Here is a 13,385-nt window from a genome sequence, read left to right as displayed (position 1 = left end):
GGCAGCTGAATTGAATTCATCCATCATTAATTTCATTATTTGCATTAATGCTTTTCCTACTGTGAAATGTCCAAATTACTTTGGAAAGGACTATCCATTGTTTCAGACAGCCTAAAATTCCAAAGCCCCATTATTCCGAAGAATGTCCCATTGGACCGAAAGCCCATTTCACCAACAACCTGTTACCCAAAAACGGTCATTACTATCAAGTCTCATTTCTTGAAATACATACTCCCTACAGTTACACAACCCCATCAAAAGAATGTTTGCATACGTTTCTGTAAACCATAGTTACATTACATTTATAAATCATGGCGAAACTTTCATTTTCTCAATAATGATGTGGTGAATGTGTGGTTGTTTAGGCACAAAAATCACTTGGTTGTAGTTAAGATCATTTTTTTGCTCTAAACACCCACATTTGGTGGCACTGAAAATTTAAACTGACTGACAGGTAGTGCGTATTTTTGGAGACACAGGACTTTGGAGAAATGGGCGTTTGTCTTTGGGATAACAGACTATGGGAGAAACTGATTTCCTGGACTGAGCATTGGACTAACGTGGCTTTGGAGAGAAAAAGGCATAGTGCATTCACAGGTAACGTTTTTTGGGTATTAAATAAGATGCTATGTTTATGCAATATAAGTCATACAAAAGGATGGTTGGAGCGGTCTTAAAGAGAGACTAGAGTAGACTAGACTCCTCATATGATTAATATCAATATTTACTGCATAATTGGAGTATTGTTCAGTTTGTTTGATTAGATCAATAGAGCTGCTTCACTTGGCAAAACACCTGGTCCTTCTTTTCTTTTTTCTTTCCCTCAGCTTGTGTGTGTGCGTGTGTGTGTGTGCGCGCTCGCGTGTGTGTGTATGTGTAGGGCTGTGAACTCCATTACTTTTCTCCTGCTGCGAACCCCATGTGCCTGATGTGTCGTGCCTTGCCTTTGCTTGATGAGCGTGCTGCCTCTCTCTGCCACAATGTCTGATGGTCAGTTGAACACACACACACACACACACACACGGAAAAACAAATTCAACAAACAGAGAAATATCCCCATAAATGCACACAAAGCCAAATTTAAGACAACTGTTCAAAACAATTCAGTGTCTGACAGGGAAATTGAGGCTTGAACTGAAAAATAACTCATGCATAGCTGTGTGTACAGTCCACATACACACACACGCACACACAAACACCAATTTGAAGGGATATCACAAAGTAGCGCCCAGCATGGGATGTAGTTAAGGAAAACAGGTAGACAGAAACTCAGTGGGGGACTGAAGGTAAAAGTTTCAATTCTTTCTTCTAACAAGACAGACTGAGACACCAAACGAACCTACACACACGCATGCAGAGAGCACCAGAGCCGGTGCATCATTTACAAGGATGCCCTTGCAACACCGAAATGTCAATCACACTAACTCCGTATGCATATGTGTGGGAGTAAAGGTGCGGCTGTGATTTGACTTTGTATTTTTTTCTCTCTTGTCTTTTTCTCCGCCAGACACTAAAAGTGATAGCCTACTGTCATAAAGTCCACAAATCCAGAGTTACATTAAATAACATACCAGAAAATTGAATGCAAGGAGCAAGAGGAGAGACAATTTAAGAGAAAAAGACAAGAAAGTGGGAAAAACCGCAGTTCGGATCCTGCAGTTGTAGCATTTAAGCGGACAGAAACTCTCACAGAATTCAAAACATTTTGCTTCAGGCAACTCACGAAACTCCCTCTCTGCTTCCTCCTCATGACGATGACGACAGGATTTTTCACAGAGCGGCTGAAGGGAAGATTGGCTGGCTTGTCGGCATGAATGATCCGCTGCATCCCACCTGATACTGCAGTTGTAGGACAAAGAGGTAACAGCATTATACACTTCATCATCCCCTGTCTGCCAGCTCAGACTTTATAGCTATAGAAGTGTGTTTTTGCAACAATCCGAGATTAGATTTGGAATTAGGGCTCATGTGAATTTTTTCTTTTTTTCTTTTAATCTCATGTCATGCCACCAATAGCAGTAACAGTCTGAACTGACAAAGACATGCTGTATGTGTGATACGTAAAACATTTGGAGGCCAATATTATTTTCCTACTAAATAAAAGTTCCTTAATGCCATTGCTCTGTTTTGTTGACAAATCATACAAATATTGGCTCAGCCCAGGTGTGTAGAACTGGACAGCCAGGTTATGTCTCTAGAAATATCCAGCAACTACTGAATTATCCCTAGCAATAATTTTGATTAATAAAAAAATGAAACCACAATTATCCGTCAAAGTATTTAGTGAACAAGCAGTTGATAATTGCATTTTATTTTTAAATATGAGAGCACTACGCCACCCCTGGCCCACATTCCTTTTCCTGAAAGTCACAGTTCTGCATCATTGATGGTGTCATCTCATTGTAAGATGGTGGTGAGTTTTGTAGTTTGAGTTTTCACTTGGTGCCTAAATTTTTAATACATTCTCATCCCAACTAATCAAATATTGCTGCTTGGTCAATGAACTTTCAGGTCTACGTATGATGCATTAGGTATCCTCCTGCATCTGTTGTTGATGTTTCAGGATAATTTATACCTGTTTACATACACCTGACTTAGCCAACATGCCACCATGCCAAGATTATGACAAATGTGTAATTATGTGATAAACAGCAAGATTATGTGGCCTAGAGAGAATGCTTCAGGGTCTTGTTTTGAGCATCATTTCTATTTTGCCCACATCAGGATGGGAAAAAAAAGAATGCATGCTGCAAAATATACAGTTTTCAGCAGATTTATGAGAGCTTTCCTTGATTACCAAATCACACAATAAACAGGATCTGAAGTTAAAATGCCAGAGTAGATTGATATCGGTACAACGTAGACAGATTTTCATATGCAGGGCTTGTAAACAGGGAAGAGGCAAAGTCAAACAAAATCTGTGAAGAAAACATCTCTGAATGCACCCACTGATGAGAAAACATCTGTCACCGCACAACACACACAGGCGCACAAGCACATACTCTGTCGTGAGTCTGCGTTCCACCTGCAGCATCCACAGCTTAAATTTGTTTGCACACTCTCACTGTCGAGTGCACAGCATAGCAAGCACACGTCCCATGGGGCGGGCAGGAAGGTTAAACAGGCAGAGAGGAAGAGGAGAGGACGGAGGTCACTGCAGCTTATCTTCTTTTCTGTCATTCTGTCTGTGGCCCCTCAGGCTTAACAAGGGAGCACACACATACATCGGCACATACACATGCACACACTTCAGGCCATGATGATCACCCATGAGGACACTGTAAATTGGTGTGAGGGACTTATCTCACACTGCTTAGCCCAAAACTAGGAGAGAAGCTGTCTTTCCATATGATTAGAAACCATTCTGCATATTTCTGCTTTTCATTGGTTGGTCTTTGACTGCTCTGCCTGTTAATCAGAGTTCCCACACATTTTCATGGATAAAAATTCAAAACTTTGTCATTACTTTTCAAGGATTCATAGTGATTTTTTTCTTTCTTCTTTTCCACTTGCCTGGCATTTTTCAAACAAATTCAAACTCTTTCAAACATAATTTCAGCTAGCTGGTATACATGGAAGGAGAGACAAATACAGGGAGAAGATGAAGAAACGTACATGATGGTAAACGAAAAGTGACACATCGTTGAATAACAGAGCTACAATACGTCAATAGCTACAGAATTTACATTCGCCATTCCATATTCACGGAAGATTATTTACAGAAGATTATTGTAACTACTTAATTTCACGCACAACAAAAATTCTTTTCGAGAACTTTTACTAATTCCATGACTTTTCCAGGCATGGTAAATGTGAAATTTCATGACTTTAACAGGTTTTCCATGGGAACCCTGGTAAATCTGTTTTTCAAATATGTTACATTTCCAGGTTTCATAGGTATCATATCAACATTTCTATGTGACATGATATAAAAAATGACTTTGTCATCAGGAGCTGGAGGGGATGGTGGATGGTGTGTCGGTAAGACGGCTGCCAAGCTGTAGGCCACTGTTCAAGACCAAGCAGCAACCTCGCAGGCTAAAAAATGAAGCAAACACTGAAGTGAAAAAACGGTTCTTTGAATCAGCACTTGAGGCACTTGAGTCAATCCCCATAGACTCCCATGTTAAAATGCACAACTTTATAGCAGAAAACACATCTCTATATTTACCCCTTCATGACAACTGTATGTGAATTTTTCTTATAATTCACCTGTTAACATTTAATTAAGCCTTATAGTTGCACTATAAGCCGAGTCTGCCAATAGTGTCCTCAGCTTCTCAGTGAGATCTACCCCTCGCTCCTCCAAAACGCCAGTGTCTTCACCAAATATGGTCACTTTTGGCACAAACAGACCAAGGTGGCGACGGCCAAAGTGCTTAAACTGCTTAAACTGAGTTTTTTTTACAGTTTATGTTCATGATAAAAAACAATAAAACTGGTTCTTTTTTTTTTTTTTTTTTTTGCCAGGCACTGCTGCGTTTACTGCAGCTTTTCAGACCCTTAAGATGGGTGTTTTTTAGGGACCTGTCTCTATGTTTATTGTAATATTTTAGCTCCCAGATGTGGTCTTTTTAGTGACCCATTACTGTTATTCCAGCAGAGTTAATGCCATGAAAAGCAAATGTGTTTTACAAAGACAATGCTATTTCTTGTGTTTATTGTTCCCTCAAAACTGGGTATTTTGAGCTAAAATACGATCTTTTCCTAACAATGACAGGGTAGTTTCTGTACCAAAACCTATCCAGACATTAACCACAGCATTGCAGAAAAATTGAAAATCACCTACACAGTAGTGTGCAAATGTAACATACCTGTGGTTTGTAGAAATATGCAATACCATTAGGTTGCAAAATGGGGAAACATTTTTCCTTTTAATGGTATGACCACTGTCACTATATGCATCTTCACTTTCTTATCTTCTTCCCTTTTTTGATGTCTCTGCATCTCTTTTCTGTGATCAGTCTTTCCAGCACACAGTCTGTCTCTGTTTCTCTCTCTCTCTCTCTCCCGACTCTCTCTTACCTGCAGCATCAGCAGGATTTGCGACAACAGGTCAGGTGTTAATGTGAATTTCCTGACTTATATAATCTCCTCCTTACATAATCTCGCAGAGGCACAAACACTGACAGACAGACACACTGTGATGGCAGGCTGTCCCACTCTGCTGCTTTGCTGCCTCTGTTTGCTGTTTGCAGCAGGTGGAGTTTGAATAAAGATGATACTTTACCGAAAAGCAGGCAGTCTGGAGCGGCTGGTGACATGTCTAAGCATTGTTCAGTTTGCTTTGTTTTAAAGACAGTTTTTAAAATGCAACATAGCACACAGACCAACAACAAAACTGACTCAGAATGACCTATGAATTTTTGCAGGTACTTTGTGTTTGCATGTGTGAGTCATCACAGTCCCTGGCATTTCATTTCCATCTGACTAGTTCTATTTTCTTTGCACATAAATTTCAATACAACCTTTTTCTTGGAATTTGTGTAACAGTGTGTTGTGGAAAAAAGCTTACAAATTTTCCAGCGACCTTTGATGCAGCAAAGGGGTATTACTAGGTCACTGAATCTCAGCAGTCTTGTTTAAAAGTCAAAAGGATTAGACTGCAGGAAAAAAAAACAGTAGGCGATGACATTATCTTTAAGGTATTTTAAAGCAAAGGTGTTCTTACTCCCATCAGATTTAACTCAGCCGATAACAGCTTTAGCCAAAAAAATAAATAAAAAGTATTTTTATCATCGGGCTGTTTAGCCTGTGGCTTTTTGACCCCGCCCACTGATGTTTCACTCAGCCAATCACATTGTTGCAGGATTTCTGCCTCTAGAGTTGTTCTGTGCACAACCCTGTTTATGTAACAACAAACATGAATTGTATCAGAGTGATGAGCAAAATCCAGGAAACAAGTTTCCCCTACTGCATCAGCCCATTCAAGAGCTGTCTTGTCTGAGTGTCTCACAGTAATCCTCCAACACAAGCAACAAGAGTTCTGAAATCCAACAGAGTCTAAAAAAACAAAGAGTATTTCACATTAAACAGCGTGCCTATAGAGTTCCCTGTCATGCTGTTGGTTTGGTGCTTTCACGACAAAAAATCAGATTGTCTTTGAAATAAGCAAATCCACAAAGGATTTAACTTCCACAAATAGGAAATGACATTTTTCATCACTATTATCATTACACAAGAACATGTTCAGCACCTGTGTTTTCAAGACACTTGAGACCTGAACATTTGTAAACAATTTCAGGACATAGAATCGTAAGCTGTCACATTTCAGTGATATACAAACATCTTGTCTCTCATTCTTTAAGTATTTCTTACAACTTTAACTGCAAGGCAGTAATTGTAATGTGAATGTGATTGCTTGGGACGCATTCCATCCTATATTTAAATATGCTTAAAAAGTCCCTCCCAATATATTGATAAGAAATATATTAAAAAAAACAACTTACAATGCTACGACAGGCAACCTTGCAGTGCTGTCTGCGCGAAAAGCAGAAAAAATCAGCAAGGCTCTGTTTCTTTAAATGTGCAGCAGCCGAGCAGCAGCCGAGTAGTGCTGCTCATGCAGGCAGTGTGGCTACTCTAAACTGTTGACATGGGCGCCGAAATAAAAAACACCAGATTATGTGAGGCACACACACTGATCATACAGGCACTGTGGGCCAGGAGTTATAGTGTGAATTGCCATGCTCACCCCACTGACTCGAATAGCCTAAGATGAGGGTAAAACACCTTGTTTTTGTGTATTCATACAACAAAAGCATGTGGTTAGGTTTAGGAATCAAAAGCACGTGGTCAGGTTTAGAAAAGAACCTCATGGTGTGGCTAAACATTCAGCAGCCTTTAAGTCTGAGACAGATTTCCACAGGGACAAATAAAGTAATCTGGAATCTTGAATATTCACCCAGGAAGAGAACACTGGGCTTCCTGGTGAAAGTCATGGGTTTGTTGGACCCATCCACTTCCCCTCCAACCTGCTCTACAGAGACTTTCCAGCTCTTTATATTATAGTAGTTGCCAGGAGTGTTGCAAACTGCCTGCGCCTACAAATCCTGGTGATCTGGTACCATGGTTATAACTTTAAGTCACAGGTGGGAAAATAACATTAAAATTTTCCCCCTTATCATTTTGATTTGTAACAAAAATGCCTAAGATGGGATTTATGGAGTTCCAGTAACTCTCCCGGCTTCTGCTGCAGTTTAGCAGAGAATTCAGGTAAGTCCAGCTTTGCTTTCCTGATCATTCTCCGACATTTGTTTCTCAGCAGCCTGAAGCTCTGCCAACAGTCTGGGGAGCCAGCAGCTCTGGCCCCAGCCCACGCTTTGCCTCTATAATAACTACCAATAACTTAGGAGAAAACCAATGATTTGATTTCTCCATAGTTTTGAATGTTTTGTAAGGACAGTGTCTGTCTCCAACAGGATCACAAATTAGCCTTTTTGCGCATTGCATCAGAATGCATGCTTGTATCTTGGCAAAATTATTAGTTAGTAGATGGCTAAATTATAAGTTAGTAGATTAGAGGAGTTAAAGTAAACACCAGAGAGGATTACACACTGTCATTACCGTCTCTGTTTGTATTTGTGTTTCCAAAAATCAATTTTCATTTGCAATTCACAGTCTGTTGTAAGATTTGTTTATTTGTTTCCTACAAATGTGCATTCCAATGAAATGTGACCTCAAATCGACTGGTGGCTGTGAACATTCAGCATTCCCCACACTGCAAAATAAGCGAGTGTACCAAACATCAGTCCCAACAGTCACTGCAGGAACAGTCCAACTGAAATTTCAGAGTGAAACAGGGTAAGCTGAAATGCATGCAGATTGTCATGGTGCCATCATGACAATGTTGAATCTTTGATGACAATGTCCACGCTTCATCAATTCATTCTAAATTGTAATGTTTTATTCACATTACCTTGATGATGTTTTTACTAACAAGATGAAACCAGTTCACATATGTGACAGTACATTGCAGTTTTAAGTTGTTGTGTTACTATTAAATACTTGCAGCTTGTAGATCTATCATTGAGATTTTTAAATGATTTGGCCTGCAGGGAAGTTGAATTCCACTTAAGCCTCTATTTCTTTATTATTTTAGTAAAGCACTCTCCTCACCAGTGGGAAAACATCTTGACTCAAACACACAAACATGCAAAGGGTCCTAACAGTTCACAACATCCACTTAAACATTACTAAAAAGAAAGTGTTTCGAGTCAACTAAAAGAGTGAACACAGTTGTTATGGCTTCCTGCATAAGCCTGCATGTCTTTACAATGCTTGCATCACATCAAATCTACTCCACAAACATCCATATATATGAGCAAATGCTATGCCTTGCACAAAAGAAAAAGAATCAGTGGTATTCCTGAAAAATAAAATATAATATAAATAAAATACAAATTCTAAATTTTCAGAATTATGGCTTTTTTTCTCGCCATGTTGACTCACATAAGCTTGTGTAAGTTTAGTCGCAAAGTCTGTTGAGGGGAAGTACAGCAGCCTGTTTTCAGTGATGGGTGTCAAACATGCAGCTCAGAACCACCAAAGGGGCCAAATATTACTACACTTTCTCGTCCCAATTCGTCACATATTGCCGTTGTGCAGTGGACTTTCGCGTCTACGTGTTCATTGACAATCCAGGATGCCATTACTGATGTCAACACAAGCATATGGTAGGATTACGCTGCATGTGGTTATATTTAGGCAACAAACGCACATGGTAACCAACACAAGGATGTCATCAAAAGCACATGCTGGCATGGATAGTTAGGTTTAGGCAAATGAAGCATGTGGTAAGGTGTAGAAAAAAAACCCCCTGACATTTAGACAGGAAATGAAAACAGCACTCTCAAATGAAAGTATGGGGCTTGTTCGACCCATCCACCACACCCTCCTGCCCATCCTATATGGACATTCATGCTTATTATAGTGTGTTTTTTTCACAGAGGCATTTCAACCTATACACTGTCACATACATATCATGCGGTCACAACAGCTTTCGTCCTACCGCATTCTCAACTGACGCAGACCGTCTGCTCATCATGCTGCCGCAGCTGTGCAGAGCACGATTCCACGAATGGTCAAGTCCACCAGCTTCCCCTGCTGATGACGTCCAGTTGGATATCATGTGAATGTGAAAGGTGGCTTTTGGCTTAAAATCTTACACAGAAAGCACTGCAAGAGCCGCAGTATTCAACAAATTTGGATAGAGAACAGGCTTTATATATGTGTGAAGGCTATGAGGTTCCAGGTTTCAGGAGCAAGTCAAACAGTGAAAAGCCTAATTCAAGTAAAATGCATTTCCACCCTGACCAGATAACAGTTAAAATAACAGTCATTTTAAACATATGAAGACCATATAAAGTATTGTCAATCAGCAGCTTTGAAACAGAAAAACCTGTGCAAGACTTCCGTCTTACAATTATATTGGTGGAACCCTATTGCTAAGACACTGTCAAAACTTTAGATTTGTAAATGGTCTGTAAGGCAGAGAATAACTTAACCTGCTTCCCAAGTAGCTTACACTTTAGTTTGGTGTGGTATGACAGATTTGACAGTAATTAAAAGACTGACAGAATGTTAAAAAAAAAAACTTGCTGAAATTGTGCTTTATTTCTTAAAACATCTCAGGCTGTTCAACATCTGTTTTATAAATGGATGAACATTTTCAGAATGGCATTGTACTTCTTTACTTTAAAAGAAAGGGAGAAAGTTGGAGGTGGTGTTTTTTTATAGGTTATTATGCAATGGTTTTACTGGTCTGGCCCACTTGAGATCTAACTGGGCTGTACGTGGCCCATGAACTAAAATAAGTTTGACACCCTTGCTTCAGGACTTCCTGTATAAATAGCAGTGAACTTGTAGGATGTGGTAGCTTTTTATTATCTGTCTTGCAGTGTGCCTACAGAGCACGAGTGTCAGATCTAACTGGTATGAATTATGTTTTTTTAGTTACATAAGCTTCACCTCTGGCCAAACTTTGCACAGTTACTCTTGAGTGCGATGAATGCTGATTTTCAAATCTAATTTAAATTGATTAGCTCATTTAATTCAAATAACTCACAGCTGGCAAAATAGATGTTGCTCAATAGAAAATTTGAACACGTGACATTTTGATTGGCCACACTGGTTCACACAAGACTTTTATTAAATTTGACACTAAAGGATTTGCTTCAAGTTCCCGATTTGTCATCACTTGTCTGTAACGGCTATTACTGCAGTGCATCAGTCATAGCAGCCATCACGTGTGACTGCATGGCTGATGTGATGTTAATCTTCATGATTACCAGCCTCTAGAATTGCCCATTCTCCCCCACACACACAAACACACACAGCCACACACACACACAGACACAAAGTCAGCCTTCAGCTTTTCAAGTTCAGTCACACAGAGATGATAAAAGGGCATATGTGTGTTGCTCACCACATCTGCTTCAATCATAACCAGTGACAGACAGACAGACAGACAGACACACACAAACACACACACACACACACACACACAAACACACACTGTTCGTAGCTATACTTTATAGCTGCTGTTACTTGGCTAGGACAATCTTGGCACAATGTGGTGGCATATTATTAATGTAAATTCCTACTTGAAAGGACCAGGATATTGCCCAAGTTTTTTTTTTGAAGTCTAGTTTCCAATCTTTAAAGCCAGGGTAAGCAGTTTTATTTTAGCGTCACTAGGCAAAAAATCTCATAATAAACTTGAAGCATATTGTAATTCACATGGTCTGAGAAAAAAACAGACTTCTGCACTGCACTCTCAGCGCTATTTTCAGGCCTTAGATAATCTAGATGGTTGGGTCAGTCACAAGTCATTTCATAGAGACAGGGCTTTCTATTTGCTGTTACCCAAATATTAATGCAAACGCACATCATTTTAGTGAAAACCTGATTCAATGGTAGAGAATCATGCTGAAAAAGTCACTATTCCACCATTGGAGACGAGTGCATACACTGAAAAGAAACCCAAAAAAGGTCAGATGGACTCAAAAAGAGAGTATAAAAGAGAATCTGACAATTAACTAAATAAAGGACATGAGATATTTGCAAAGTATTACAGAAATGGAGAGAAAATGCTGCCAAGAGTTTTGCCTTCTGCTTACCAGAGCAAAAAGGGTCATACTGCACTTATGTAGCTAACCATGAATCATAGTGGTTCCTCCGCCTCACTTCCCTGCTGCTATAAAACGCCTTGCCAAGACGACAGCAGCAGCTCCAGAGACAGTTAGTAGCTGTAGCAACCAAAATCCAGCCAGCTACAGAGGACCTTGACAGCCCCAACTTGGATCAGTAAACTTTCTGTTGCTGCCATCACATAGGTTAGACCCAGCACTGCCCCTGACTATCAGCCCTCCGTGATACCCAGCGCTGGTCGTGTTTGAGCCACTGCAGCTGCAAACTAAGGTCTTTCTCTCAAGCCAGCCCATTCAAAACAAAACAAAATCATCAAATACTGCTGTTTTTGCAGTGCTTTAGACATTAGATCCTAACACCAAAAGCCACCTTTCTCATCCGCATGATATGCTGCTGAATGGCATCAGCTGAGAGCACGGCCGCACAGAACCATTTACAGTGTTATCATACTCCAGCGGACAGCAACATCGGGCATCGGGTTGAAATGCTGCCAATAATGGCATGGCGGCATTACAGAGCATAAACAGCAGAGGGATACATAGAGCTTAATATGTAGATGAGAACGTGTAGCTCAAGCTGCCACTCATTCTCATCCTAGCAAGCTAGCTAGTTTTGGTCTCATTTGTGGTCTGATAAACAGAGAGAGAGAGCAGGGCAAGGAGCAGATGAGCAAATGCACTGCATGCAACTGTACCACGAAATAGGATTAAATAAATCAATGTATGGGGGACAGAGGTCACTGTGTGAAGGGCGTGCTTGTGCCCATGGTCGTCTGATGGGAGGGGAGTAGGGCCAAGAAAGGAGAGCTGCGGGAGAAGGGTGTATTTTCAAATTCTGCCATTTTTGTGTTTTGTTTTTTTTTTTAATTTATTTACAGCTTTTGGCCTACCACAGCTCAAATTGGGCCAAATGAAAGGTAGAATACTGCTTGTTACTATTTGTTAACAAAGAAACAGCATCCTTGGCGTGTCATACAGCTTTATTAAATCTTTGAAACCTGAGCAAATTATCTTGATAACTTGAAAAAACATGGGAAGTAGATAATGAACAATGAAAAAAGAAATAACCCAAAAAATAACAAGACATTAGTAAAAAGTCCCCAAAAACCCTGAAAATTTGTAAATAAATAAATAAAAGTGGAAAAACAACAACAAGGATCTGGAAAAACTTTTCCCTGGCTTTTTTTCCTTTTTTTCTAGACATTTTTCCCCAGCTTTTGAAAAATTCATCCATCCATTTTCTTCCACTTATCCGGGGCCGAATCGTGGGGGCAACAGGCGGAGCAGAGCATTCCAGATGTCCCTTTCCCCAGCAACACTTTCCAGCTCGTCGTGGGGGACCCCAAGGCGTTCAAGGGCCAGCTGAGATATGTAATCCCTACAGCATGTTCTGGGTCTGCCCCGGGGGTCTCCTACCATTAGGACATTTCCGGAACCCCTCTAATGGGAGGTGACCAGGAAGCATCCTGATCAGACGCCCAAACCACCTCAATTGGCCTCTTTCAACACGAAGGAGCAGCGGCTCTTCTCCGAGCTCCTCCTGGATGTCTGAGTTCCTCTTCCTCACCTTATCTCTAAGGATGAGCCCAGCCACCCTCTCGAGGAAACTCATTTCAGCCGCTTGTATCTATGACCTCATTCTCTCGGTCACTACTCAGAGCTCATGACCATAGGTTAGGGTTGGGATGTAGACAGACTGGTAAATCGAGAGCTTTGCCTTCTGGCTGAGCTCCTTCGTCACCACAACAGTCCAGCAGAGAGCCCGCATCACTGCAGACGCGGCACCAAATTGCCTGTCTATCTTACGCTCCTTTCTACCCTCACTTGTGAACAAGACCCCGAGATACTTGAACTCCCTCACTTGGAGAAGCAATCCCCCTCCACAGGTGACAATCCACCTTTTTTCAGGAGAGAACCATGGCCTTAGATTTGGAAGTGCTAACTCTCATCCCGACTGCTTTACACTCGGCTGCAAACTGCCCCAGTGCATGCTGAAGGTCACTGTGTGATGAAGCCAGCCCCCGGCTGTGCCTTGAGATCTTGTCCATGAATATCACAAACACAAACGGTGACAATGGACAACCCTGGTGGAGGCCAGCACCAACCATGCCAACATGTTATCTCACTTTGGTCATACTGGGATCTTTTTGAAAATCACTGTCTAAATTGAATTATTTCTTACAATTTGTGGAAAATTTCTTATTAGGTTGCTCACTGCCTTTTTTCCCATGTTTT

At 40.7% G+C, this 13,385-nt stretch overlaps 1 long non-coding RNA gene and 1 pseudogene across 1 annotated transcript in view; both read right to left on the bottom strand.

The window, feature by feature from the left end:
* Window positions 1-13,385, bottom strand: part of LOC148186213 (uncharacterized) — a 90,419-nt gene that overhangs the window by 73,750 nt on the left and 3,284 nt on the right. Inside the window, exon 2 of the long non-coding RNA XR_015775124.1 lies at window positions 1,724-1,839. This is a non-coding gene — a long non-coding RNA (uncharacterized LOC148186213). The remainder of the gene's footprint in view (window positions 1-1,723; window positions 1,840-13,385) is intronic.
* On the bottom strand, window positions 12,377-13,258 carry LOC148186214 (uncharacterized; annotated as a pseudogene).

The sequence above is a fragment of the Plectropomus leopardus genome, chromosome 20, assembly GCF_026936395.1.
Source record: "Plectropomus leopardus strain MGB_pleo_1.0 chromosome 20, ASM2693639v1, whole genome shotgun sequence".
Taxonomy (NCBI): domain Eukaryota; kingdom Metazoa; phylum Chordata; class Actinopteri; order Perciformes; family Serranidae; genus Plectropomus; species Plectropomus leopardus.
Note: the sequence above shows the minus strand (reverse complement) of the source record. Positions and strands in the feature narration are given on the sequence as shown.